A 27,979-nucleotide genomic window follows, 5' to 3' on the forward strand; every position below is an offset into this window, starting at 1 on the left:
CAAGTTCCACTCTTTCCAGATACTGTGCCAAATCTTGTAATTTCCCGTGTTGAGTATAATGCGATTTCTGAATATTATATAGCAAAGTTAACTCTATTGCTGATTGGCAGACAAAATCTGTCACTGTGCAAGCCTGATGGCCAGATCACCACAATTTCTGTGTTCCAGATGTGTTTCTGTATGGGTGTTTTCGATGCATTCTCAATGCGTTTTGCCACTTTCCAGATGTTTCATAAAGGAACAATACAACATTCTACTTTTGACTGCACGAGAATGCGTTGTACTGGTGTGAACTAAGTAATTGGAATCAAAGTTAGACACTGTTCATGCGTTCTTGATGCAGAATAAAAACGCACTGGACTGCATCTGGTGTGAACAAGTCCACTTTCTCATCCATAGGATCTCTGAAGGCAACTGAGTTATAAGAAGGCAAAGACACTTGTTTCCCTAGACCAGTGTTTCTCAACTCCAGTCCTCAAGGTGCACCAACAGGTCATGTTTTCAGGATTTCCCTCAGATGAAACGGCTGTGGTAATTACTAAGGCAGTGAAAACTGATCAAATCACCTGTGCAAAATAGTGGAAATCCTGAAAACATGACCTGTTGGTGCGCCTTGAGGACTGGAGTTGAGAAACACTGCCCTAGACACTAGAGGGCAGCATCCACCCCTGGAATTGCAGTGCATAAACATACATCAACCATCCTATTTGGATAAAGCTTAGAGAACCTGTTACTGTAAATTGGTCTTCTGACAAGGTCTCTGTCGTCCTTCATCAACGAGCGATTTAAAAAAAAGACCATTCTTCATGAATGTGCAATTTACCCTCTATCCTTATGGGTGTTGCTTGGGTGGCGTGGATATTTGCAGTATACTTTCTGCTATAGCCGCCTTAGGGCTTAGAATTTTGCACAACCACATTTTTGTGAGGCAACCTGTGCAATTTCATTTCTCTGCCACTGCAGACTGTATGTAGGCCCAAATCGCACCCTGAGTTTGGCAAGGCATTTTCTATCATGCTGGCATAAACGCATGTGCCAATTTCCTGGATCCTGTCGCTTCATAGGGTAAGTGGAAACAACTCCTTTAGAGTATATTGACTACATGCTTAATGAATGTGACAACCTGTTAGGTGTCGTCGTCCTGATCAGGATAAGACGATTGCTGTTTTTTTGGAGCATTGCTTTCAGGGTTTCTGCTCCTAAAATAATGCAAAACATCTTAATTTGCATAATTTCCTTGAGCACTCTTTTAAAAAATTATGTCCCACATTGCCCCCTCCTACCTTTGCTAATCTTCTGTGCCACTAACAGGTGTGGCGAGCTCATATTTGCACAAAACATATGGAAAAAAAGCATATTACCTCTCACCAAAAACATGGTACCCTGTCTCTTCCTCTACTCAGTTCAGGAGCCGCAGCAGGTAAACTCAGACAGCATTTCCAAAGGCAGATAGCAGACACAGTCAGAGTCTGAGACAAAAACCAGTCAGTCTGTCAAACCCACAGAAGTACACAGCATGGCAAGGGGGCCAGGACAGCACATCTAGAGGCAGACAGGAAACTCAGAATCTGAGATAAGTCCTTTAACCCGGCAGGACTGCAGAGAGAGAGGGAGAGAAGTCCGCTTGGAGGACTGCAAACCTCCAAGATCCTTTTACACCATTGCATGGTGACTTGGCCCATCCTGTGCTGCCCATCTCCCTGCACCCTGTGACCTGATTCACAGCCACTCTGACTGACAATAAAGCCAGGAGAGCAGTGCAGTGTGCTGTATATAAAAAGACAGTAAAAAAAAAAAAACAAAGAGAGGGGCAATGATGACATTGCAGAGCTCTTAAAATACACACCTGTACAATGTCAATGCTGTTTAGGCATCATTTTGCCCGTGGCCTTGGCACAAAAGGCACCCAGTTTTTAGAAGCATTTACCTTCAGCAATCAGGGTCTTCCTACTCCATGAGAGACTGAACATGGATGGGTAGGTTTGGCAGGGGGGGATGCAGCAAACAAATAACTTACCAACTGCAATCAACAGGTCGCCTAGAGCAGACCCAAAAAAAAGAACATCTTGGTTGGGGGAGGGGCTGTCTTTTATTCAGCTAGGTACAGGTGGTCATCTGGAGATGTTAACCCGTTGTGTGCTGATGTGAGGTGGGCCAGGAAAGAAAAAAATATATACATATATTTTCAAATTACAAAAACAAAGTTAATAATAAACTAAACCGCGACATGAGTAATCATAGAAAAAAAGAAAGATTACCCATCATATAGACTGATGAAAAAATGTCAAATTTAAATAATGTGAATATACCATTAGAGTGTGTGTGTATGTATGTATATGTGTGTGTATATATATATATATATATATATATATATATATATATATATATGTACAGTATCTCACATAAGTGAGTACACCCCTCACATTTTTGTAAATATTTTATTAAATCTTTTCATGTAATATCGCTCTCACACTCTCATACTGGTCACTGGAAGTTCAACATCACACCTCATGGCAAAGAACTCTGAGAATTTTTGCTCTACATAAAGATGGCCTAGGCTATAAGAAGATTGCAAAGACCCTGAAACTGAGCTGCAGCACGGTGGCCAAGAACATATAACGGTTTAACAGGACAGGTTCTACTCAGAACAGGCCTCACCATGGTCGACCAAAGAAGTTGAGTGCACGTGCTTAGCGTCATATCCAGAGGTTGTCTTTGGGAAATAGATGTATAAATGCTGCTACAGAGGTTGAAGGGGTGGGGGGTCAGCCTGTCAGTGCTCAGACCATACGCTGAACACTGCATCAAATTGGTCTGCATGGCTGTCATCCCAGAAGGAAGCTTCTTCTAAAGAAGATGCACAAGAAAGCCTGCAAACAGTTTGCTGTAGACAAGCAGACTAAGGACATGGATTACTGGAACCATGTCCTGTGGTCTGATGAGACCAAGATAAACTTATTTGGTTCAGATGGTGTCAAGCGTGTGTGGCGGCAACCAGGTAAGGAGTGCAAAGACAAGTGTGTCTTGCCTACAGTCAAGCATTGTGGTGGGAGTGTCATGGTCTGGGGCTGCATGAGTTCTGCTGGCACTGGGGAGCTAAGGTTCATTGAGGGAACCATGAATGCCAACATGTACTGTGACATACTGCAGCAGAGCATGATCCCCTCCCTTCGGAGACTGGGCCGCAGGGCATGATTCTAACATAACGACCCCAAACGCACCTCCAAGATGATCACTGCCTTGCTAAAGAAGCTGAGGGTAAAGGTGATGGACTGGCCAAGCATGTCTCCAGACCTAAACCATATTGAGCATCTGTGGGGCATCCTCAAACAGAAGGTTGAGGAACGCAAGGTCTCTAACATCCACCAGCTCCGTGATGTCCTCATGGAGGAGTGAAAAAGGACTCCAGTGGCAACCTGTGAAGCTCTGGTGAACTCTATGCCCAAGAGGGTTAAATCGGAGGTTCACTGAAAAAAAAATATTAAAAACAAGCAGCTACAAATACTGCAGCTGCTGACTTTTAATATATGGACACTTACCTGTACAGGGAGCCCGCGACATCGGCAGCCGAAGCCGATCCGTCCTTCGGCTCTCGGCTGCTGCCGCCGCCATCCTCGGTGAGAGAATAAGAAAGTGAAGCCGTGCAGCTTCACTTCCTGGTTCCCTACTGCACATGCGCGAGTCGCGCTGCGCGTCCTCTCAGGTCCCTGCTGTGTTCTGGGACCTGTGTGTCTCCCAGAATACAGCGGGGGACGACGGGGTAGTGGCATAGGTCACCGCAAGCGCTGCGGTGATCTATGCCAGGAAGTGGGAGCAAATACCTGTATTAGACAGGTATCTGCTCCCTCCTCCCCCCTGAAAGGTGCCAAATGTGACACTGGAGGGGGGGGGGGGGAGTCCAAAAAGTGGAAGTTACATTTTTGGGCGGAACTCCACTTTAAGGCAGTGGTGGAAAATAATGGTGGTCACACAAAATATTGACACTTTGACACAATTTTCACTTAGTAGTGTACTCACTTTTGTTACCAACGGTTTAGACATTAATGGCTGTGTGTTGAGTTATTTTGCGGAGACAGCAAATTTACACTGTTATGCAAGCTGTACGCTCACTACTTTACATTGAAGCAAAGTGACATTTCTTCAGTGTTGTCACATGAAAAGGTTAAATTAAATATTAAAATATTTGCAAAAATGTGAGGGGCGTGCTCACTTTTGTGAGATGCTGTATATGTGTAGGGCAATAAAAATACAGACATACACATATATACAATCACATGGACCAGATATCAAATATCAACACATATGTATATATATATATATATATATGTCAACATATCAAAAATATATCCAAAGTCAATAAAAACATCTATAAATAGAGCATTAACGGACCTTAGAATAATCAAAAATGCCCATAAAAAGAGGCGGAGAACATTATTATTAGCCGCACTAAACCGCACACATCCAATTAAACTCCAAAAGGAGAGAGAAATGGAAAAAGAGCACAAGAAACCCCAGGAGAGCAAAAAGGAACACAAACAAGAATGAAGTACATATAGGCCAAGCAAGTGTAGATATTTTGCAGTAGGATGGATAAACAGGGGTAGGGAGTAGTGCAATCAGTATAAAGAGCATATAAAAATGTGTGTAATATATTGCATAATGAATACACATAAATATATTGTCTTTAAATGAACTGGAGTTATTCAAAATAATGGGAGACATCCCATTCATAGTTCAACCCAGATGGAATAAGAGTACATAAATGAAAAATCCAAAAAAACTCCCTCTTACATAAAAGTCTAAATAAATCTCCACCTCTTGCTAAAAGTTTAACCCTCTCTACAACCTGAATAAGTACTAAATTGACATCCCCATCATGATGGTTATTCAAATGTCTCGCCACATTCGTGGATTCACCTAATCTAATATCACTCAAGTGTTCACAGAAACAATCTCGTAGCCTACGGGTGGTACGTCCCACATACTGAATAATGCAGGACTTGCAAGTAATGACATATACAACATATGTGGTGTTACAATGAAAGAAATGTCTTAAATGAATAATCTTATTATTGCTACTAGATGTCAAATCATGACCTCCAAGAATGTGTGGACAACAAGGACAATCCTTCACCCACATCTAAAACTGCCTTTAAAATGTAACCATGTACTGTAGTAGATTGTTTAGGTGTGGAACGAAAGAAACTAGGAGAAAGAGTAGTCCCTAAAGACTGAACAAGGGCCGGTTTATTATTGTATTTACATCGAGATTGTTGTATGGTTAATAAGAAGCTCCTCCCTACTCTTACTATTGGCAATATTGTATGCACATTCCAGTGTCCAAATGGGATAACCCCGCTGTCTAAATCTATTATACAGTGCTCCAGCCTCTCTATCAAAATCAATGTCCTTACTACATATGCATCGTAGACGGATGAATTGTCCCACTGGAATCCTTTTGATGGTATGTTTGGGATGATTGGACTGTGCCATGAGAAGCCTGTTCCCAGCCAAACGTTTCCTGTATAGGCATGTGATCACACAGTCCTGGGAGGCAACCAAAAGTACGTCCAAAAAACAAATTTCACTCGATTCCATCTGTCCTGTAAATCAGTGGTCATCAACCCTGTCCTCAGGGCCCACCAACAGGCCAGGTTTGCAAGATAACTGAAATACATCACAGGTGATATCATTTGCTGCTCAGTGATTGCAGTATTGTAGTCTGTAATCTCCTCAAGGTAATACATAAAACCTGGCCTGTTAGTAGGCCCTGAGGACAGGGTTGATGACCACTGCTGTAAATCTCAAATTGCCCATATTAAAGTTCAAATATGTCATAAAGGATTCTAGATCACCTATTTGTTTATCGCAAATGAACAACAGGTCATCTATGTAGCAAAAGAATGTATGAATATATGGTCTACATGGATTCCCATCCCCATAGATGTGGGACCGCTCCCGCCAACCCATGAATAGGTTTGAGAGAGAGGGCGAAATTTTCGCCCCATCGCAGGCCCACACTGCTGGAGATAAAAAATCCCACCGAAGATGAAGTAATTGTGCATTAATAAGTACTCAAGGACCTTCAAAATAACCATTGGGACATTGGTAACTCGGTATAGTGTTCTAGGTAAAAGGATACAGGCTGTTTTGCTAGATGATGTGGAATACTAGAGTACAAACTGGCAACCTCACATGTCACCCAGATGTAGTCCTGCTTCCACACTGCCTCCTTCATAGCATTTAAAAGATGGTTCGTATCCTTCAAATAACTCGGCAAGGAACTTACTAAAGACTGTAACTGTCCATCCATTATTTGCCCCATTTTCTCATTCAAGGAACCAATGCTGCCAACAATGGGCCTACCATGCAAGGGATCCAAGCCCTTATGAGTCTTAGGAAGATGATGGTAGGTAGGTAGGATTGGACACTCCGGGATGAGGGACTCCACTTCCCTAATGCTAAAGACGCAGAGGTAGACCCCTTTTTGAAGCAAGTTATATAATTCTCCCTTGTATGTCTTTGTGGGATCCCCCCGCAACCTAGTGTAAATATTTTGGTCAGATTTTTGAATAGCCACCTCCTGATAGGCACTGGCATCCATAACAACTACCAGTCCAACCTTGTCAGAAGTTCGTATCACTATAGAGGAGTCATTTTGTAAATCACGTAAGGCAGATCTGTCCTCTACAGTGAGATTATCAATGTGAGTCCCAGTAGCATGTTGTAGCCAAATGGACTAGATCTCTTTCTACACATTTGGTTTCTGTCCATTCCAGTGGTGCGCGTATTAATGGGATAAAAATCAGATTTTTTTTATTTTTACCCTATTGAGACCCTCACTGACCATGTCTCCAGACTGACCCGTATTATTGCCCTCCGCTGCCAAATCTATAAGATCCTTGATAGAGCAATGTTCCTGAAAAGAAGAACTATCAAATACATTATTATGCAAAGTAATAGTGTCAACGCAATCTTGCATGTCTACATCTGAAGCCAAATAATGTTTTCTAATAGTGATATTTCTTATACACCTATTAATGTCTAGCAACGTCCCAAAGATATCAAAATGCTGTGATGGGCAAAAATGTAAACCCCTAGGCAAGAGTGATGTTTTGGAAGGAGTCAAGACCCGCTGTGACACATTCCTGACATCAATCAGTTCTTCCGTATCTGGGGTCTGAGGGAATAAGGGCCCTCTCCTCCTTCTCTTCCTTCCTCCTCTCCTGGTCTTTTTCTTGCATTTTGTATTTACTTGGGTTATCTTTGTGTAATAAAATTTGTTTGATGATCTGAATCATTTAAGTGTGACAAATATGCAAAAAAAAAAGAAAAAAAATCAGGAAGGGGGCAAATACTTCCACAGCACTGTAGAGTATATGCCCTAAAAATAACCTTTTGTGTATTTTTTACTGAAATTTGGGGTTTCATTAAGCATTGCACAAATTGGAACTACCACCATTTTACTTTCTAAGGTGTCTGCTTTAAAAAAAATATATAATGTTTGGGGGTTTTAAGTAATCTTTAGGCTGCAAAAACACCTGTGGCCATTCACAGTGCATCATTGGAAGATTGTGGTGATGTGGTGTCTCAATTTCACATGTGCACAAATGTATAAGTGAGCTCAGTTTCAAAAACATTGAGATGAGTGACCTTCAATAAGAAATCAAAAATGTGATTTTTTTTGAAGGTTCTTAGTTATCCATGTCTTGTAGTAGCTAGTCACTTTCAACTGGATTGGTTCTGTAGTGTTGAAGCGCTTTTGCTGCTTATTCAAGCAGTTTTCAATATAAATTAGGTATCTGCTTGGATGAGCACTTGAATGTGACTGGGCAAACACTTGAAAGGTGTGTGTTTTAGACAAACTAAAACAATTTATATTATTGGTGACCTGTGATATAGTAATATCTATTTAATATTGTTATAATAGATAGTGGCTTCACTGATTGTTATTTTGGGTCCATGATATTGCCTCTTTCCCACAAACTGCATGTTGCACTTTTATTTACAAGAACATTACAGCACTTCAGGCAACGACCACTTATTCAATATGGCCCCCACCTTCTTCCTACTGCACAAAAAAAACCTGGGGGGGGGCATAGAGTGGTTAGATATACCCACTTTTTCTTGACTTCTGTAGTGCAGAGAGTGACTTCATCCTCCTGGTGGCAAGATATATGAGAATGCTAAGTGGCCCAAATTTTGTGGAAAATTGCACAAGATCATATTCTCGTGACATTTGGGCTACTCCACATTCTCAGAGTTCTGCCTGTAGGGAGGGTGACATCACTTTTGCCTAGACACTGTGGAAGGAAGCCCAGGGAAGGGTACTTTTATTACCTAATCCAGAGGTTGCAGACTTTACTGCCTGCATACCTGTTCCAGGTTAAGGGCTCTTGCGGTAGTAATCACGAATAAGTGTACACCTTTGAATAGGACATCACAGCTTGAGCACATAGAACCAGATTTCAAGATTGCTGTGGTAATGGGACAAAGTGTAATGTTACACCTAAATTTTTTAATTTTTAAAAAAAAAATTTTTAAGTTTATCACACAAATTTGACTTCTGAAAGGTGAGAAAATGGGTTACTTGTTAGTCTTTGAAACCTGGAGGATTTTTATCCCCTCACATGGAATGTACATACTACTTAGGACTAATTGGTTGGCCCCGCTATTTTCAGTCACCCAATACAATCATGGCACATCAGCATTGTCAATACCTGACAGTGTAAGATCGCCTAGGAGATTAGTTGCTGACCCTGCAGGCATCTATCTTTAAACTACTCAAATACCGCAGATTATAAACTTGTACTAGGAAAGGAAAATATCAAGTGGAAAGGTGGAATTGGCTACTGTGTGGTAGCTAATTGGCAGATGGTCGACTGAAACACTAATGTTATTAATATAGTCTGCTAACGAGTTGACAAGCAAGATTCGCTTAGTTCGAAGATCCCTTTAACCTCATGAAAAATTATAATTTCCAACTATAACAGCCATCACTGATGACAGGCACTAACAACCTAAGCAATGCCCATTTTTTTAATACTATAATGCGTGCACGACAATGTGCTAAAATGTTGTTGCCTTCAATTATATCTTTTGTGACTAATAGCCGAACAGGTGTAGGGCAGGTTATTTTTGGCCTTTAGTTAATCATTTGGAATGAAGAACTATACAATGTATTACATTTTTTTTTTTTATCTAGCATGAGTGCTGCACAAATAAGCAGTCATTAAATAAGTATTCTTGACTTGAATACGTATCCCTGGTCAATGACTCCCTAGGTCTTCAAGGCAGAGGATTAACATGACAGCCAAGGAACTAGCATTTCTAAAAGTGGTCAGGAATGATAAACATGCATTTGTCTAGGTATAGCTTCCATCCATACAATAATGCATACCTATGTTGTAAAAGTCCATTTGCTTACCTGAATTTTGTTGGTCGCATCACTTCTACTTCCTGATAAAGCATGGCTCTGGTGGTGGTCTAGTAGTGCAACCAGCACCTAAAATGAAAATGAGACATTATGTCAGACTCCTTTTATAATATGCAGAAGTTACTTCTGCTTTTATGTACAACAGCACAAAGGCTTCTGTGTTGGGACAATCTATATATACTGTAATAGTTGTCAGCAGGGGCAGTAACAGGTTTTAATGATTTGGTCCTCAGTAAGGCCCCCAAAGACGGCTCGAATTTCAGACAATTTGTGCTAAACTTCGAGCTGTTTAAAAAGAAAAAATCAACTAAGTTGGGCAGAAAATTAACAGGACAAACAGTGACGGCTTCATATTACTTTCGTAAACTTTTTGCATTTTTTATTAGTCCTATAGAATAAGGGATGCAGGCATTCAAAACCTAGCCGTGTAACCTTTTCTCACTCTATCCAAAGCAATAAAAAATGTTCTAACTGGAGCAAAGTTTTAATGTTGACAAAGCAACTGAACAGCATGTATAACCAGCTTTAAAAGATGCTTACAAGATTAATGTAGGCTGTCAACAATGACTTCCTTTTTAAAACCAGTTACCAAGTCCTTATGCTGATCCAATTTTAAGCCATTAACAGTCTCAGTAAGTATGCAAATCGGTTCTGGTTTCACTTGCTGTATGTTTGTCCTGTCAGCGACCCAGTACTGAAGTCAGAGGCAGCCAGGAGATCTGAGCTTTTATACAAATATTTTCACTTCTGACCACTAGATCGCTAATACGACTTATTGTAGATGAGTCTTATGGGTCCATGCATTTCATTTTCCCATAAGTGGCATAATACCAAAAAAAGCCAGTAAACCCGTTAAAGCGGAGTTGCACCCAAAAATGGAACTTCCGCTTTAAGTGATGGTGAACCCCTGACATGCCACGTTTGGCATATCATTTTTGGGGGGGGGGCGGGTACCCAGTTTTTACGGACACCCAGCTCCCACTTCCTCCTCTGGCTCCGCGGCGCCGAAAGGAAGTTCACCTCTCTCCTCTCCCTCCCTGCAATCTTCTGGGACACATCCGGGCGCCCAGAGTTAGAATGTCGGCACCGTGGAGAGGAGGGGGAGAGGAGCGTGGCTTCGTGGTGCCCGCATCGCTGGACCGTGGGACAGGTGAGTGTCCGATTATTAAAAGTCAGCAGCTACACTTTTTGTAGCTGCTGACTTTAAAGTGGAGTTCCACCCATTTAAAAGAATAATTTGTATTCACAAATTATGTTATTCTATTATTCGTACAAATAATTTGTATTGTATAAAATGGTTCGCTAACAGTCCATGCTTCAGGAAAAAAAAAAAATCTTGTTTTATCATTTCTCTAGCTTTCCTCATCACAGAGTTGCAAACTAAAGCCAGCCATAGACTGATTGAAATTCTGTCAGTTTAGCAGGAACCGGCCGAGTTTCGATCCGGCTGGTTGTACTAAAGTTGATCCATTGGTTGGCTTCATTACAACCAGCCTATCTCCTCTTCTTCTTCTTTTTCTTTTTTTTTCTGCCCAATCACTGTCAGCGGCTATAGCTACCAGCTTTGAATATTGTATTCTGCCGGTGGGGAAGGCCCCCCCATTGGAAGAACACAATAGTTCTGTGGGAGGGATACTCTCGGCATTGACTGTGTTGCTGGGGGAATCAAGCAATTTTCTTTCCTTCCACCCGTGGTGGAAGGAAAGAAAATTGCAAAATCTATGGCCTATGGATGCCTACACATTTCTCTCATGACATGCTCCTTTACCAAAATACACTTCTTTGAAAAAGTAAAATTATTTTTATCATCAATGTCATGCTTTGATTTTGGCTTACTAGTCATACCAGGCATACAGTTAGTTAATGACCCCTTTAAGATGACCGTCTTTGACCTGCTTTTCAGAAATGTAAATGGGCTATGCTCTTTGTATAAAGTATAAAACTCGTGTGATATGCAGTTTTGAAGACGGGGTGATGGAGGGGGGGGGGGGAGCTCTCCTGGGTTCTGTACTTTGCTTAATGATCACTGCTATATTCTGACATGGTTATAAAATAACAGGCAGGCAAGCAGGTGTAGCCTCACAATACCTGAGTCAGGTTTCTTTCCAACCACTGTCATTAATCTGAAGGTTCATGAAATTATTTTGCGACATTTACCCAAGTTCAGCTCCTTCCCGCTCAACTTTAAACAGGATAATAATGTAAAAGTTCAGCGCATGAACATAAAACTAGGTTTTGAAGATCTGTTACTAGGCGAAACCAGAAAATGAATACCTGCCATTGGCTGTGGTTTCTGGAAATTATAGTGGATTCTTATGCCAAACAATACTTCAGTTCTTTCATTTAGAGTTCGCTACCCAGTGCACCATTTAATTTGGAAGAAAGAGTTGAGTATTTCAATGCACCTTCTGTCGAAACCCATTTTATATTACCTTTCACATGTACTTTATAGAATAAGCTGCATTCAGATAAAATTGATGTGAAATGCTACCCTATTTTATATCAAGTAATGGAAAAATCTTGTGGAAAAGCAGAATATTGTTAAAAAATAAAATAAAAAATGACCTGTACTGAAATATTACAGAACATGGACCTAGAGTCAGATACAGAATTTTTCATGTACAGTGCATGCATGCTAACCAATGTGTTGGTGTAACACAGGCATATACTACCATTCAGATACAGTACTCCCCCCTCAACAGGAGTAAAGTGAAATACCCAGCTCTTCCGGTATGGGAGAGTATGTAACTTATTCCTCCTCTTCCACGTAAAAGCAATCCGTGCCTCCTGAGTGGCGCAGCGCTGTCCATGGGGCCTCATACCAATATGTAAGCTCCAGTAATCTGGTTTGGAGTATACAAAAGGATTACTTTCCTCTTTACTGACTGCTGAATGTGGAGCAGTGAGAAGATGAGGAAGAATGATTTAATGCTGCAAAGTGAACTTTCGTGGACAAAGGAAAGGATCCGTTTAAGGTTCATTGGGTAGTCTTAGGAAATGGGGGAGAATGGAGCCAAGAAAAGCTTTTTCAAGAATTCAGCTACTTATATCACTGGTCTGATATTTCGATATGGAAGCTACATTTGCTCATTATTTTTAAGCATTTAAATTGCTTGCCTTTGTGACACTTTTTTATAATTCTTTTTTTTTTTTTTCTTTTAGCAGTTTTTCTTTTTAACCTCTACGTATATTAACAGATTCTTAGAATTCTAGAAGAAGAATTATGAGTGGCAATTACCCTAACTGCATAGCAGTAAAATGTTTCTGTTCTAGAATATAATGGACAAGTTCAAAACGGCCAAGGAAATATCATTAGAATGTGTTCTGTGTTTTTTTTTTTTTTTTTAGTAGCCCAGTTTACTTTCGTTGGTTTATGTCATTACCATAAAAAGTGTACCTGTTTCTAAATTGCAATCACATGATTCACACCTTTCTCGAAGCAGCATGAACGATTACACAAGGTTAAAGAATCTGTGAAATGTAGCTGACATAAAAGATTATTAACATGTTTTTGCAGCTTAACTGCAAGATAATCGGTAAGCAACAGGTTTCTTTCTGCAGATGGGAGCTACTATAAGATCACAAGACTTTTGGGTTTTGGGACATCAGTGATAGCAATAGGGTACATGGCTGTAAAGAAAGAGGAGCTAATTTGCCAGACATATATTAATGTCATGCCATTCAAAAAGTATTGTCTTCTAATGGATGGCATTGAGGCAACTGTGTTTTAACAGTATAACAAAAATGTGATGTTTAAAAAAAAATTATGTATACATGGAAGGGAATTCCTTTGTCGTGTTCCTTTTTTTTTGTTTAGATCATGTGTTCAGTGAGCACACATGTATTTTGAGCTATTCTTGCAGATTTAAGCCTAAACTTGGTCCACTTTTTTTTTTTTTTTCCTTTTTTGTATTGCAGTTTCTAGAGTAGCCATCAAAGGCAGATCAAAGTGACCAATACCATTATTCTGTCTTTTGCTTAGCAACAGTTGACTAACTTGAATCTTTTTTTTTTGCATGCTCTTTTGTTTATGGGGGAACTTATGGGGCATGTTGGAATTTAGCTATACCAAGGCATAGGCATGTACTATCAGTTTGAAACCTCCTAACATGTAGAAACTGGGTTGAACCAATTAGGTCAGAGCTAATGTGCTAACTATCCAATGGTAATACAGCAATCTCCCCTTTTGTGCTATTGTGTTCTGCAAGGGGGATGCCGCCCCCCCCCCCGCCAGAACACTCCAGTCCGCTCTCTCAGGAGCCGGTCGGCTGCTGGTTTTCCAGCATGCTTGTCCAACAGAAGGCGACTGCCATACACAAGAGACAAATTTCGGCTGATTCAATACGCCCGACATTCAGCCAGTGTGTACTAGGCTTAAAGGCTGCCATACACTTCGAACTGTAGGTGTCCCTGTTGGCATTACATGGTTTGAAAAAAGTCCATTGCTCAATCAACTTTTGCCAAATAAACCAAGTGGAAAGTTAAGTTCAAAGCGGAAAAAAGCATGGGGATTTTGAGGGTGCAAAAAATGATATCAGATGCATTCAATAAAAAATATTATTGTTTTATTTCTTGTCAAAGGGAACAAAACAAGAAATATCACAGATATATATAAAATCAATGGACACAGGCTAGTACAGTGTTATTATCAAGATGTTAGAACGGGACAGCGTACGGAACCCGACATGTTTCGCCCATAGTTCGGGCTTCTTCAGGGGAGCTGTCCTTGCAGGGGTACAAGCCTTCTGTATATCCAATCCCAGAGCAGTGCTTCTATCCCAAATCAACCAAAGTGAGAGGGGCAGCAGTTCCATTGTACTCACACTCACAGCCCACTTTCACAGTCAAGGCCACAAGTGGCTGGGGGCCACAGAGGGGACAAAAAGACCAAAATATGAGCGTTGGAGGGATTTGACGCCGAGGGACTTGGTAGAGCCACCTTACAGCACTAGGAATAAGGGGTAGACTCGTACTTAAGTAAGCGGTGGCACAGCGCAGCACAGCTTGGGACACGCTGCCGGAGCCCCTTGGGACACGCTGTGCCACCGCTTATTTAAGTACGAGTCTACCCCTTATTCCTAGTGCTGTAAGGTGGCTCTACCAAGTCCCTCGGCGTCAAATCCCTCCAACGCTCATATTTTGGTCCTTTTGTCCCCTCTGTGGCCCCCAGCCGCTTGTGGCCTTGACTGTGAAAGTGGGCTGTGAGTGTGAGTGCAATGGAACTGCTGCCCCTCTCACTTTGGTTGATTCGGGATAGAAGCACTGTTCTGGGATTGGATATACAGAAGGCTTGTACCCCTGCAAGGACAGCTCCCCTGAAGAAGCCCGACCTATGGGCGAAACATGTCGGGTTCCGTACACTGTCCCATTCTAACATCTTGATAATAACACTGTACTAGCCTGTGTCCATTGATTTTATATATATCTGTGATATTTCTTGTTTTGTTCCCTTTGACAAGAAATAAAACAATAATATTTATAATTGAATGCATCTGATATCATTTTTTGCACCCTCAAAATCCCCATGCTTTTTTCCGCTTTGAATTTCATTTTCATCTGGGGATCGGTGCCATTATATGACTGTGCCTTCCACGATCTATCATTTGTCTCTCAAGTGGAAAGTTGTTGGCTAAACAGTCAAAAAAAAGCAAAGTGACTGAGTGTAGTGAGTATGTACATTTTTATTACAGGAAGACAATTGACAGCTCACACAAAGTAAAACAAATTATGCTCATCAAAATTATAATGGTCTTTCTTTTAATTGTTGACACACCAACTACAGTTAGTCTGCACACTTTGCTCTTTGTCTATTGGCTGCCTAGAAATCTCTTCAGTCTCTCAGAAGTGCTGGGTTGGATTCTTTAGCGCTCCCCAAAGCCACAGGATTTGTCCTGAGGATTTGGACCACACTATGCTTTCTATCCATTTACTGTCCCAGCCTAGGCTGCACCCATTGTGCCATGTTAAAAAAAAAAAAAAAATTCTGTTGGCTGAACAGTGACTGCATCCAGGTGAATAAATTACAGCGCTCACAAAAGTGCAAATGATGTATCAAAAATAAAGTGAAAATAATTCATAAGTAAGTGAATGTCCATATATTGGTGAATGATGTGCTCCAATTCATAAAGTGCGATCGTGCTCCAAACTCAAGGTGCACCACACTCCCTCCTGTGTCCCCACTCACCGGATGGAATGGACCCCCAGCTTTTCAGTCTAGGGGTCGTTTCAGACTTAGAGCGTTGGCCAGGGATGGCTATTCACATCAGGATACCAGGGAAATCTCCAATGCTCATGACAATCAAGGGTGGATCATAGTACCCAAAACGACATAAAGGAAGGAGACTATAGTGAAGTACTGCTTTGTGAAGGTGTTTATTGCGCAGATAAAAAAGGTACTTGCAAAATGTAGGTTATAACAGGCATAGATTTAGCAAAGGATTGCAATGAGAAATGCTACTGCTGGCGTGCGTTCCACTGAAAACCGGAAGTGACGTTGTGTGGATTTAAAACCAGAAATTGCGTCAATGCATTTCGCCCTCCCACAGGGCGTCATCAAGGACCTGGATGTCGAATTGGAGCACATCATTCACCAATATATGGACATTCACTTACAGTGCCTTGCAAAATTATTCACCCCCTTGTCTTTTTACCTATTTTGTTACATTAGAGCCTTTAGTTCAATGTTTTTTTAATCTGAATTATATGTGATGGATCAGAACACAATAGTCTAAGTTGCTGAAGTAAAATTAGAAAAATATATACATAAAACTATTTTTCAGAAATAAAAAACTGATAATTGACATGTGCGTATGTATTCACCCCCTTTGTTATGAAGCCCATAAAAAGCTCTGGTGCAACCAATTACATTCAGAAGTCACATAATTAGTGAAATGATGTCCACCTGTGTGCAATCTAAGTGTCACATGATCTGTCATTACATATACACACCTTTTTGAAAGGCCCCAGAGGCTGCAACACCTAAGCAAGAGGCACCACTAACCAAACACTGCCATGAGAAGTACAAGTCAGGGTTAGGTTATAAAAAAAATCCAAATCTTTGATGATCCCTAGGAGCACCATCAAATCTATCATAACCAAATGGAAAGAACATGGCACAACAGCAAACCTGCCAAGAGACGGCCGCACACCAAAACTCACGGACCGGGGCAAGGAGGGCATTAATCAGAGAGGCAGCACAGAGACCTAAGGTAACCCTGGAGGAGCTGCAGAGTTCCACAGCAGAGACTGGAGTATCTGTACATAGGACGACAATAAGCCGTATGCTCCATAGAGTTGGGCTTTATGGCAGAGTGGCCAGAAGAAAGACATTACTTTCAGCAAAAAACAAAGTGGCACGTTTTGATTTTGCGAAAAGACATGTGGGAGACTCCCAAAATGTATGGAGGAAGGTGTTCTGGTCTGATGAGACTAAAATTGAACTTTTTGGCCATCAAAACACTATGTCTGGCACAAACCCAACACATCACATCACCCAAAGAACACCATCCGCACAGTGAAACATGGTGGTGGCAGCATCATGCTGTGGGGATGTTTTTCAGCAGTCAGGACTGGGAAACTGGTCAGAGTTGAGGGAAAGATGGATGGTGCTAAATACAGGGATATTCTTGAGCAAAACCTGTACCACTCTGTGTGTGATTTGAGGCTAGGAAGGAGGTTCACCTTCCAGCAGGACAATGACCCCAAACACACTGCTAAAGCAACACTTGAGTGGTTTAAAGGGAAACATGCAAATGTGTTGGAATGACCTAGTCAAAGCCCAGACCTCAATCCAATAGAAAATCTGTGGTCAGACTTAGATTGCTGTTCCCAAGCACAAACCATCCAACTTGAAGGAGCTGGAGCAGTTTTGCAAGTAGGAATGGGCACAAATCCCAGTGGTAAGATGTGGCAAGCTCATAGAGACTTATCCAAAGAGACTTGGACCTGTGATAGCCGCAAAGGGTGGCTCTACAAAGTATTGACCTTAGGGGGGTGAATAGTTATGCACATTGACTTTTCCTGTTATTTTGTCCTATTTGTTGTTTGCTTCATAATAAAAATTAAAAAAACGTCTTCCAAGTTGTGGGCATGTTGCAAATCCTCAAACAATCCATGTTAATTGCAGGTTGTGAGGCAACAAAACACGAAAAATGCCAAGGGGGGGGGGGGGGTGAATACTTTTGCAAGGCACTGTACTTATGAATTGTTTTCACTTTATTTTTTGATATATCATTTGCACTATTGCGAGTGCTGTAATTTATTCATTTCATTTTATTTGTCAAGTGTATAGCACTTTGTGTACAGCAGCTGACACTTTATTCATATTTTTATTTGGTTTAACATATTCATATTTTTTTACTTCTAGCGCGACTATATATATATTTAGAATATATTCCTTTCAGTGACTGCATCCGGTCAGATGCAGCCATTGTTTGGGTATTCTAAAAAGCCATTGGTACCTGCTGTCAAAATTTAGTAGCCAGCAAAAGACATCTGTCCATTTTGTGCTGTCTGGTGTGGATGGAGGAATCTACTAGATGTGCATGCATGGCCAGCTTTAGTCAGAGCCTAGACCGAGCAAATACAAATGTGCATTTTGGCTGGACTGACCCTGTTTAGGAGCAAAATATTGTGTTTGTGAAATGGTTAAAAAAAAAAGCAGAAACTGTAGTCTGACAATGACCTTGAATAGATCTTTGAATAAGCTCTGGGCTGTATTCTAGGCCCAGCATAACATGAACAAACACAACTCAACGAAAAAGCCTGAGGTGAAAACTGAGCTGTTCTCGTCATCTCTAAACAGGTCTGAGCAAGAAGACACCTCACAAAATGGCCAGTGTCCAGCTCCAGGGGTTCATTTCATGCCTTTTTTGAGGTGGTGGTATCTATCTCCCCTCGATAAATCTAGAAAAACACTTACCACAAGGGCAGGGAATTCCTATAGCGTTCAGCTTCTGCCATATGGCCTTGTTTTCTGTGCGTTCGCTGTTTTGTGTGATTCCGTCAGTAGTAGCCCTGCTGCTCGCTTTATTACCATTGCCATATACATTGATTTGTATGTGTTTGTTTTTCTTTTTTTTTTTTTCCTTTCCGTCAGAGATTGTGTTTTTTTTTTTTTCTTTTTGTTTTAACATATTAACCACTTAAGCCCCGGACCATTTGGCTGGCAAAAGGCCAGAGCACTTTTTTTGCGATTCGGCACTGCGTCGCTTTAACTGACAATTGCGCGGTCGCGCGACGTGGCTCCCAAACAAAATTGACGTCCTTTTTTTCCCCACAAATAGAGCTTTCTTTTGGTGGTATTTGATCACCTCTGCGGTTTTTATTTTTTGCGCTATAAACAAAAAAAATAGCGACAATTTGGAAAAAAAAGCAATATTTTTTTACTTTTTTGCTATAATAAATATCCCCCAAAAATATGTAAAAAAAACATTTTTTTTCCTAAGTTTAGGCCGATACGTATTCTTCTACATATTTTTGGTTAAAAAAAAAATCGCAATAAGCGTTTTCTGATTAGTTTGCGCAAAAGTTATAGCGTCTACAAAATAGGGGACAGTTTAATGGCATTTTTATTAATAACTTTTTTTTTGTACTAGTCATGGCGGCGATCAGCGATTTTTATCTTGACTGTGACATTATGGCGGACAGATCGGACACTTTAGTGCTATTTTGGGACCATTCACATTTATACGGCGATCGGTGCGATTAAAAATGCACTGATTACTGAGTAAATGTGACTGGCAGTGTAGGGGTTAACCACTAGGGGGCAGTGAAGGGGTTAAGTGTGTCCTAGGGAGTGATTCTAACTGTGGGGGGGGGGGGGGCTATGTGTGACACGACACTGATCACCCCTCCCGATTACAGGGAGCTGTGATCAGTGTCCTGTCACTAGGCAGAACGGGGGAAATTCTTGTTTACATCAGCATTTCCCCGTTCTTCCTCTCCGTGAGACGATCACGGGTATCCCCACGGACATCGAGTCCGCGGGACCCGCGATTACACTCATGGAGCTTGCGGCGGCGCGCCCGCAAACCGCTTCTTAAAGGGCAACGTACAGGTATGTTAGTATGCCTGTAAGTGCCCTTCTGCCGACGTGTATCGGCATGAGCCGGTCGGCAAGCGGTTAAGATTCTGCTAAAACGTCTATGAATCAGTATTGCTTGGACCTTGAAGAAGGGGACATACCCCGAAAGCTTGTCCTGAAAAACTGTATGTTAGTGAAAATAAAAAAAAGTATCACAGACATTACTCAATTTTCTCTGTCACAATTGCACTAATACGGCTACAATCAAATCAAGTAGTCAGTAGTAAAGAAAGGGTTTCGTCATATGCTTTTGAGTAAATCTGATTTCATTAGTGTTGCATTTCTAAGAACTACCGAGGGCATTTTCAGGGAATTAGGTCACATTTTTCTAGTGCTTGCTGTGAACTTGGGGATATAGATCCCTCCCAGATTAATGGTTCTTAAAGGGGTTGTAAAGGTAAAAGTTTTTTCACCTTAATGCATTCTATGCATTAAGGTGAAAAAACATCTGACAATACCGGCCCCCCCAGACCCCCTGTTTTACTTACCTGACCCCTCGAAAGTCCCGCGCTCGCCCCCTGACATCCTCTTCGCCGCTCATCTTGGCCGTTGATTGGTTAGAATGGATGGATTGAAAGCAGCGCTGCCATTGGCTCGCGTTGCTGTCAATCACATCCAACGACACGGCGCGCCGGGGGGGCGGGGCCGAGTGATACAGTGAGCGGCTATGGCCGCCGGCTGTATCACGGGAGCGCGCCCGCAAGCACTCAACGCCATGTGAGGGAGCTCAAATGAAAGTGTTGAGTCCTTTCAGGGGGGAGCCGAGACAGCCGCCGAGGGACCCCAGAAGACCAGGTTCGGGGGCACTCTGTGCAAAACGAGCTGCACAGTGGAGGTAAGTATAACATGTTTGTTATTTTAAAAAAAATTAAAATTTATCTTTAGTGATCCTTTAAGAGAATTTATCACAAACCAGATAAAAAAAAAAACACATGCGCTTTACATTACAGGGAGAAGAATACTAAAATGTTTTATGGGCAGAGTAGATCCCAGATTGAAACGACTAAGTAAAAAAATTAGCTATTAACCGGTTCCCGACCGGCGCACGCCGATGTACGTCGGCAGAATGGCACGGCTGGGCAAATGGACTTACAGGTACGCCCATTTGAATTCCCCGCCGTGCCATTGCGTCCGCAGCGCCGGCGGCGCGCGGGAGCTCCGTGAGTCACGGAGAGGACAAACGGGGAGATGCTGATGTAAACAGCACCTCCCCGTTCTGCCTAGTGACAGTGTCACTGATCACTGCTCCCTGTCATCGGAGCAGAGATCAGTGACGTCACACATACAGCCCATCCCCCTACAGTGCATTTTTAATCGCACTGATCGCTGTATAAATGACAATGGTCCCAAAAATGTGTCAAAAATGTCCGACATGTCCGCCATAATGTCGCAGTCACAATAAAAATCGCTGATCGCCGCCATTACTAGTAAAAAAAAAAAAATATTAATAAAAATGCCATAAAACTATCCCCTATTTAGTAAACGCTATAACTTTTGCGCAAACCAATCAATAAACGCTTATTGCGATTTTTTTTTTTTTACCAAAAATATGTAGAAGAATACGATCAGCCTAAACTGAGGAAAAAAAATGTTTTTTTTACATATTTTTGGGGAGTATTTATTATAGCAAAATGTAAAAAATAATGCGTTTTTTTCAAAATTGTCGCTCTTATTTTGTTTATAGCACAAAAAATAAAAATCGCAGAGGCGATCAAATACCACCAAAAGAAAGCTCTATTTGTGGGAAAAAAAGGACGTCAATTTTGTTTGGGAGCCACGTCGCACGACCGCGCAATTGTCAGTTAAAGCGACACAGTGCCGAATCGCAAAAAACGCTCTGGTCAGGAAGGGGGTAAAATCTTCTGAGGCTGAAGTGGTTAATGTCTGAACTATTAGTGAACTATTAAAGCACTATTAAAGTGCTGTTAAGGTGCCCACAGGTGGCATTTTTTGCTGTCTGTCCATTCATTTTTATTTTTCTTTGTTTCACTGTGGCAGGTTGGCTCGGCTGGGCAAATCGACGTTACCTTAGGTCGCTTCCCATTGTGGTCACTAAGGGCGAGCGCGCCACCTGAGGCACACGGCTCGCTTCCAGAGCTGGTGCGAGTACTGGCGGGTGCGATGACCGCCGGGCTCCCGTGATCACTCGCGACAGAGCGAGAACTGGGATCTGTGGGTATGAACACCGATCTCTCTCTCTTCCTCTAGTAAGTCCCATCCCTCCCTTCAGTTAGAACACAGATAACCCCTTGATCGCCCCCTAGTGTTAACCTCTTCCCTGCCAGTGACATGTATACAGTAATCAGTGCATTTTTATAGCACTGATCGCTGTATAATTGTCAATGGTCCTAAAAATGTGTCAAAAGTGTCCAATATGTCTGCCGCAATATCGCAGTCTGCCACCATTACTAGTAAAAAAAAAAAAAAATAATAATAAAAATGCCATAAGTCTATCCCCTATTTTGTAGATGGTATAACTTTTGTGCAAACCAATCAATATACGCTTTTTTTTTTTTTTTTAACAAAAATATGTAGAAGAATACATATCGGCCTAAACTGAGGAAAAAATTTGTTTTTTTTGAAAAAAAATGTGGGATATTTATTATAGCAAAAAGTAAAAGATAATTTTGGCTGCATACCTGATGATCGGCTATGGCCAATCACAGCACTAGTCTCTCAGCAGGTTATAGCCAATGATTTTGGCTGTAAACCTGCTGATTGGCTATGGCCAATCACAATTCGGACCTCCGTGTGTTTGTAAACAGAACACACAGGATCTGGCCGGTATCTTCCTCCCTGAGCTCTTTTTGTTCAGAGAAGCCAGCCAGATTCTGTAAGTACAAGCAGCACATATACACTTGTTAGGCACATTGAACCCCCTGATTGCCCTCCGCAGTTAACTCTTTGATTGCCCTGTCACCTAATCAGTGTCATTAGTACAGTGACAGTGTACAGTATTATCACTGTATTAGTGTCACTAGCGACATTGGTGTCAGTCAGTGTCCCTCCCAGCCAGTGTCATTTGGCGCCAGATTGCCACACTAAGGCAGGCCATACATGGGTCGAATTTCGAAAGACTTTTCTTTAGAAAATCTTATCTAAGAATTTTCGTTCATATTTTGCACCATTAGTGGGCTGCAGCAACAGCTGGTTTTTGTGCGGCCATCGAATTCGAGTAATCGGACATGTTGGAATTTTTTTGAAATACTAACGATTTTCTAATCAATGATGGGAGAATCGTGCGAGAAATGTGATCGAAAAAGAAATGCGCATGTGCAAGAAAAGAAAATTCCCGGAAAGAAAAGGAGATTCCCAGCCACGAAAATTCTTTTCTGTAGCAACATGAGGTGATATTGAAGGCTTGGTTAGTCGAAAACAATGGTGGCGCCATCGGTTCACAAAACGCACATATTTTCTGCTTTTCAAAAGAAAATTCTTTCGAAACTCAACCATGTATGGCCAACCTTAGTCACACTATGAGTCACTGATCACTGCCATTACAACAAGTATAGTATCTGCACAGATCAGTATCTTGATCAAGATAGTGTTCCCAAAAATGCAGTTTGGTTATTACCAAAGACATGTAGCTGAATACGTTTTAGGCTAAATGTATAAATAAATTAGATTTTATTGGATATGTTTTATAACAGAAATTAGAAAATGTGCTTTTATTTTTTTTTTCAAAATGATTGTTTTTTCCTTTCTATGATAAAAAAAACCCAGCGGTGATCAAAAACCACCAAAAGAAAGCTCTATTTATGTGAATTTTTTTTTTTTATATAAATTTAGTTTGCGTACTGCGTTGCATGACTGAGCAATTGGCGGTTAAAGTAGCACAATGCTGAATAGCAAAAAAATGGCCTGGTCATGAAGGGGACAAAACCTTCCAGAGGTCAAGTGGTTTAAACGTGTCACCATAAGAAAACCCACTCCGAGTAAAACCATGCGACCATCGCTTTATTTTATGTACACAGGAGGTGGCCACAAAAAGGCTACAGGAGCTCAGCAAAGCTGGGATGCAACAAAAGAATGAAAAAAGTGAAAAAACCTCATATGTTGTATAAAAGGGAAAACTTTTATTTCACAATGATTTTAGCAATCTACATGTCATTCAGGTAGGGTCTAAATTTATGTTAAACTGTCTTTCTAGGAGCACAAAGTAATTGGGCTTGGCCAGATGTTCCTGTCATCACGGAGGGGAAGGGAGATGACGTTAGCTAAGATTCTATGTTTTGCTGACACTGCTTATTTTAGGGGGGGCGAATTGCATCACGGCAGCTTTTTCCAACCTGCCAGACAGAAAGTTCCTGTAGATAGCAGGTGGCTGGCCTTTGCCAGGTGCTTTTCATAGGCCTTAAATTGTTGCCAATCTGGCTGAAAATGGCAGAATTAGGAGACATGCCATATCGGTGAAAAGCATCATTGATGGAGTTATTCCATATCTCTAATGCCCCGTACACACGATCGGACTTTCCGACAACAAAACCGTGGAATTTTTGTTCGAACGTTGCTGGCTCCAACTTTTCTTGCGTACACACGGTCACACAAATGTTGGCCAACATTTACGAACGTGGAAACATGGTGACGTACAAGACTTACAACGAGCCGAGAAAAAGGAAGTTCAATAGCCAGTGCGGCTCCTTCTGCTTGATTCCGAGCATGCGTGAGCTTTTGTGTGCGTCGGACTTGTGTACGCACGATCAGAAATTTCCGACAACAAAGTTTTGTTGGCGGAAAATTTGAGAACCTGCTAGCCAACGTTTGTTGGCGGATAGTCCGACAACAAATGTTCGATGGAGCCTACACACGGTCGGACTTTCAGCCAACAAGCTCACATCCAACATTTGTTGTGTGTGTACGGGGCATAAGAGCATGGTGAAGCAAAACTTTACCCAGCATATGCCTTCAACGTATTTATTTGTTATAGAGTTGCCCATATTCTAACTGATGCCTCTCACTGTTGCATGGCATGACGAGAATATAAAGAACTCTACAGCTGACGTTTCTTGTGTTAATTATACATGACAGTATCTATACAATGCATCTCGGATTGTATTGTTAAGTTAGATTCCACATTCAGACATTTTATTCTGACTGATTTTCTCCTTCTGAAATGTGTTTCCCCCGCCTGGAAACTCTGGCATGGTTTCAAAATTGACTATGCATACAGCTGAAGACCATTGCCAAACAAAACTTGAGTACAGCACAGCTCCTATAAATATTTCATTGTTTTTTTGCCTGTTAATTGGCCAGCTGAGTAGATGTTTATGTGGGATTTCTGTTTTCAGGGAGAATATAAGTAACAAATTGGTTCATTTTGCAGCTAGACCAGATTGATAAGGAAGAAACTGTTGAATTTTTTTTTCAATAATAAGCCATCTTCTCAAATTTATGGGAACACTGCAAGTTTTACAGAAAATCCCTGCTGTTTGCAAAATACTTGCACTCGGTTTTCATTCACATGTACGCATCTCACATAGACAAGTGAAAGCCATTGCTAGGAGCTATTTCACCCTGTTGAAGTCATAGTTTACTAGTCTCTTTTGAGCCACTGAATCCTGTAGTAGACATCATTAATTCCAATGCTTTCTGACACTTGTTTATGGCATGCTTGCTCCTCACCTGTTACTACTTAAAGTGTAAGTAAACCCCCCTATCGTTTTCAGCCAAGGAAGCTGCCATCTTTGCCTTTGTTTAATCTACAACTGCCATGATGCTGCACATGTGATCAGTTTAGACACCAGCTATTGGATGGCTTGACAGTTTGGTTGAGAGCACAACCAATGGCAGTCTTACATTTCCGGCACGTGCCGGAAATGAAACTGTTTTATGGGTGGGTTTACTTCCGCTTTAAGACAGATACAGCCATGAAACTAGTATTTTCTTCAGGAGGCCAACAATGATGGTGACCATACTTCCCCCCTGACAGTGTCATGTGGGGAAACAAGCCTTGCATTGAGAACAGTTCATTGACCTAAACAACATTGAAAAGTGAGAAGCGCCCTTTCCTGTGGGAAAATCAATCCAGATGCTTGAATGTGATGATTGAACTTATTTTTTCTAGTTGTTAGTACAGTGGAACCTTGGATTAGGAGCATAATCTGTTCCAGGAGAATGCTTGTAATCCAAAGCACTCGCATATCAAAGCGAGTTTGCCCATAAATGTCAATGGAAATGAAGATAATTCGTTCCGCATTGAATTCTATTGCATGCAATACTAAATGTGACCAGAGGTGGGGGGGTGCCGGAGAGCCTCGGAAATACTCGGAGACAGCTCGGCTGTACTCGGAAAGGGGTTTCCGAGTATTTCGGAATGGCTCCGAACCGTTCCGAGTGTCACTGGCGCCCCCGCACCTCTGGCCAAATGCGGTACTGCACACCCTATCAGCTTGAATTCTGCTCATTTTGCGAGACGACACTCGCAAACCGAGTCAGAATTATTTTTAAAAAAAGCTGCTCGTCTTTCAAAGGGCTTGTTGACCGCATTACTTGTTAACCAAGTTTCCACTGTACCTGCATTGTCCACTTTGCATCAGTGGTGAATATCAATCGTTCAACTATTTGAGAGTGCTCTCACACTGGCGCTTTGAACCAGTCCTGGGCACGGTTCAGCCCCATGGGTCAGTTCATTGTGTAGTGCAAATGCTCTGAACTGTGCCCGGGATTGGTTAAGCATATCCTGGCTCAGGACCACTTGGAAGAGGTGCTTGTGGGAGTGGTTTGCTGCAGTGAGTGTAAACCGTGCTGGAGCAAACAACGTTCCACTAAAGACTGTACAGAAGCAGGGATCACTGTCCTGGGTCATTCTTACTGCGTCAAAGTACCCCATTATCAGTGGGTCCTACGCTATCCATAGAATGGGAGATCCTGCTTCTCTGAACCATGGAAGACATACACTCCTCTATATGGGAGAACTAAAGGACTCCTATAACACAGGTGGACACCAATGAGTGGCAATGATGTGGGAGTGGGGTGCTCCTGCTCAAAAGAATTGATACAATAGACAATCCATACAATAGACAAACAAAATATTTGGGGAGCACACGCAAAAAATGCACTAAAGACGGTGCAGCCATAAGACCATAAATCAGAACAAAATATTACAGCGTACACATACAAAAAATTACATTTAACTCCTGCAAGGCTATTTAAAACACCTGAACATTTTCAAAAAATATGGGGATTTGGTCACACTATATTGCTATTTGGTGCTTAAGCCCACTTACTGTGACAAAAGTACCCCATTATCAGTGGGTCCTACGCTATCCTTAGAGTGGAAGATCCTGCTTCTCTGAACCATGGGAGAAATACACTCCTCTATATGGGAGAACTAAAGGACTCCTCCTATAACACAGGTGGACACTAATGAGGCAAGGATGAGGGAGTGGGGTGCTCCTGCCGAAAAAGGATTTGGTCAGAATCCATACAATAGACAAACAAAATATTTGAGGGGCACACCCTAAAAGATGCATTAAAGATGGTGCAGCCGCAGGAATTTGAGATACCTAACACATGGAGTTTTAAATATCTTAAATTAAAACATGCAGCCATGTCCCAACTAGGTCTTAGAAACGTTTTCTTTCAAAACTCTGCCTTAGAGGAAGCATTAATACAACCAGAACACACAGGTCTGATCTCCACTTATTATAAGTTGCTGGAGCAACATGACTCCAATTGACTACAGGCCCTCAAAAACCATTGGTTGGCAGATATACCAGACCTCTCAGACGACAACTGGGAAGAACTCCTTAATACGTATTTCTTTACTGCAATTTCATACAATGATGTATTTTCCATAGAATTTATTACACTCCTCTGCGGCTTTTCCGTATGCGAAAACAAAATAGTCCTATCTGCCATAAATGTCATATGAACACGGGTGATCTGGTCCACATGCTCTGGAGCTGCGAAAAGGTACGACCATTTCGGGCACGAGTAACCCACTTTATTGCAACTAACTTTAATTTACCCAATATTTGCAGTCCAAAGTGGTGTATATTGGCTATCTTCGAGGATTTTGAGTTGGGCTCCTATCAAAAACAATTCTTATGCTTCCTGTTATATTATGCCAGGAAGACGGTGGTTTTGTAGTGGATATACTCCACACCAATTCCCTTTAACCAATGGAAAAACCTAACCAATCAGGTACTGCCGACGACAGAACTTACAGATACATGTGAACTCCCAGAAGGAGGGTTAAACTCCTGAAGGGCGATTTAAAGAGATGAGTCTAATAGGCTGGGATGGGGACTAAAACTTTTATTTGCCTGTGATACCTGAGAAATAGGAACTATGGCGGCTTAGGTTTCTACTGTTCATTGTTATATGTGCAAGTGTGTAACTGGTTAAAGCGGGATTCCGGACAGCTACACTGTAGCTGCTGACTTTAAATAAGTAGACTTACCTGTCCTGGGTGCCCGCGATGTCGGCCGCCCGAGGCCGACCCGTCCCTCGGCTCT

At 41.6% G+C, this 27,979-nt stretch overlaps 1 protein-coding gene across 1 annotated transcript in view; it reads right to left on the reverse strand.

Annotated features, from left to right (window-relative positions):
- Positions 1 to 9,551, reverse strand: part of LOC141114076 (cadherin-like protein 26) — a 130,897-nt gene extending 121,346 nt beyond the window's left edge. Inside the window, exon 1 of the mRNA XM_073607537.1 lies at positions 9,428 to 9,551. The gene's annotated coding sequence lies outside the window, so the exon portion shown is untranslated. The remainder of the gene's footprint in view (positions 1 to 9,427) is intronic.
- Positions 9,552 to 27,979: the final 18,428 nt, after the last annotated feature.

The sequence above is a fragment of the Aquarana catesbeiana genome, linkage group LG12 (genome assembly GCF_042186555.1).
Source record: "Aquarana catesbeiana isolate 2022-GZ linkage group LG12, ASM4218655v1, whole genome shotgun sequence".
In the NCBI taxonomy this organism is placed as follows: Eukaryota; Metazoa; Chordata; class Amphibia; order Anura; family Ranidae; genus Aquarana; species Aquarana catesbeiana.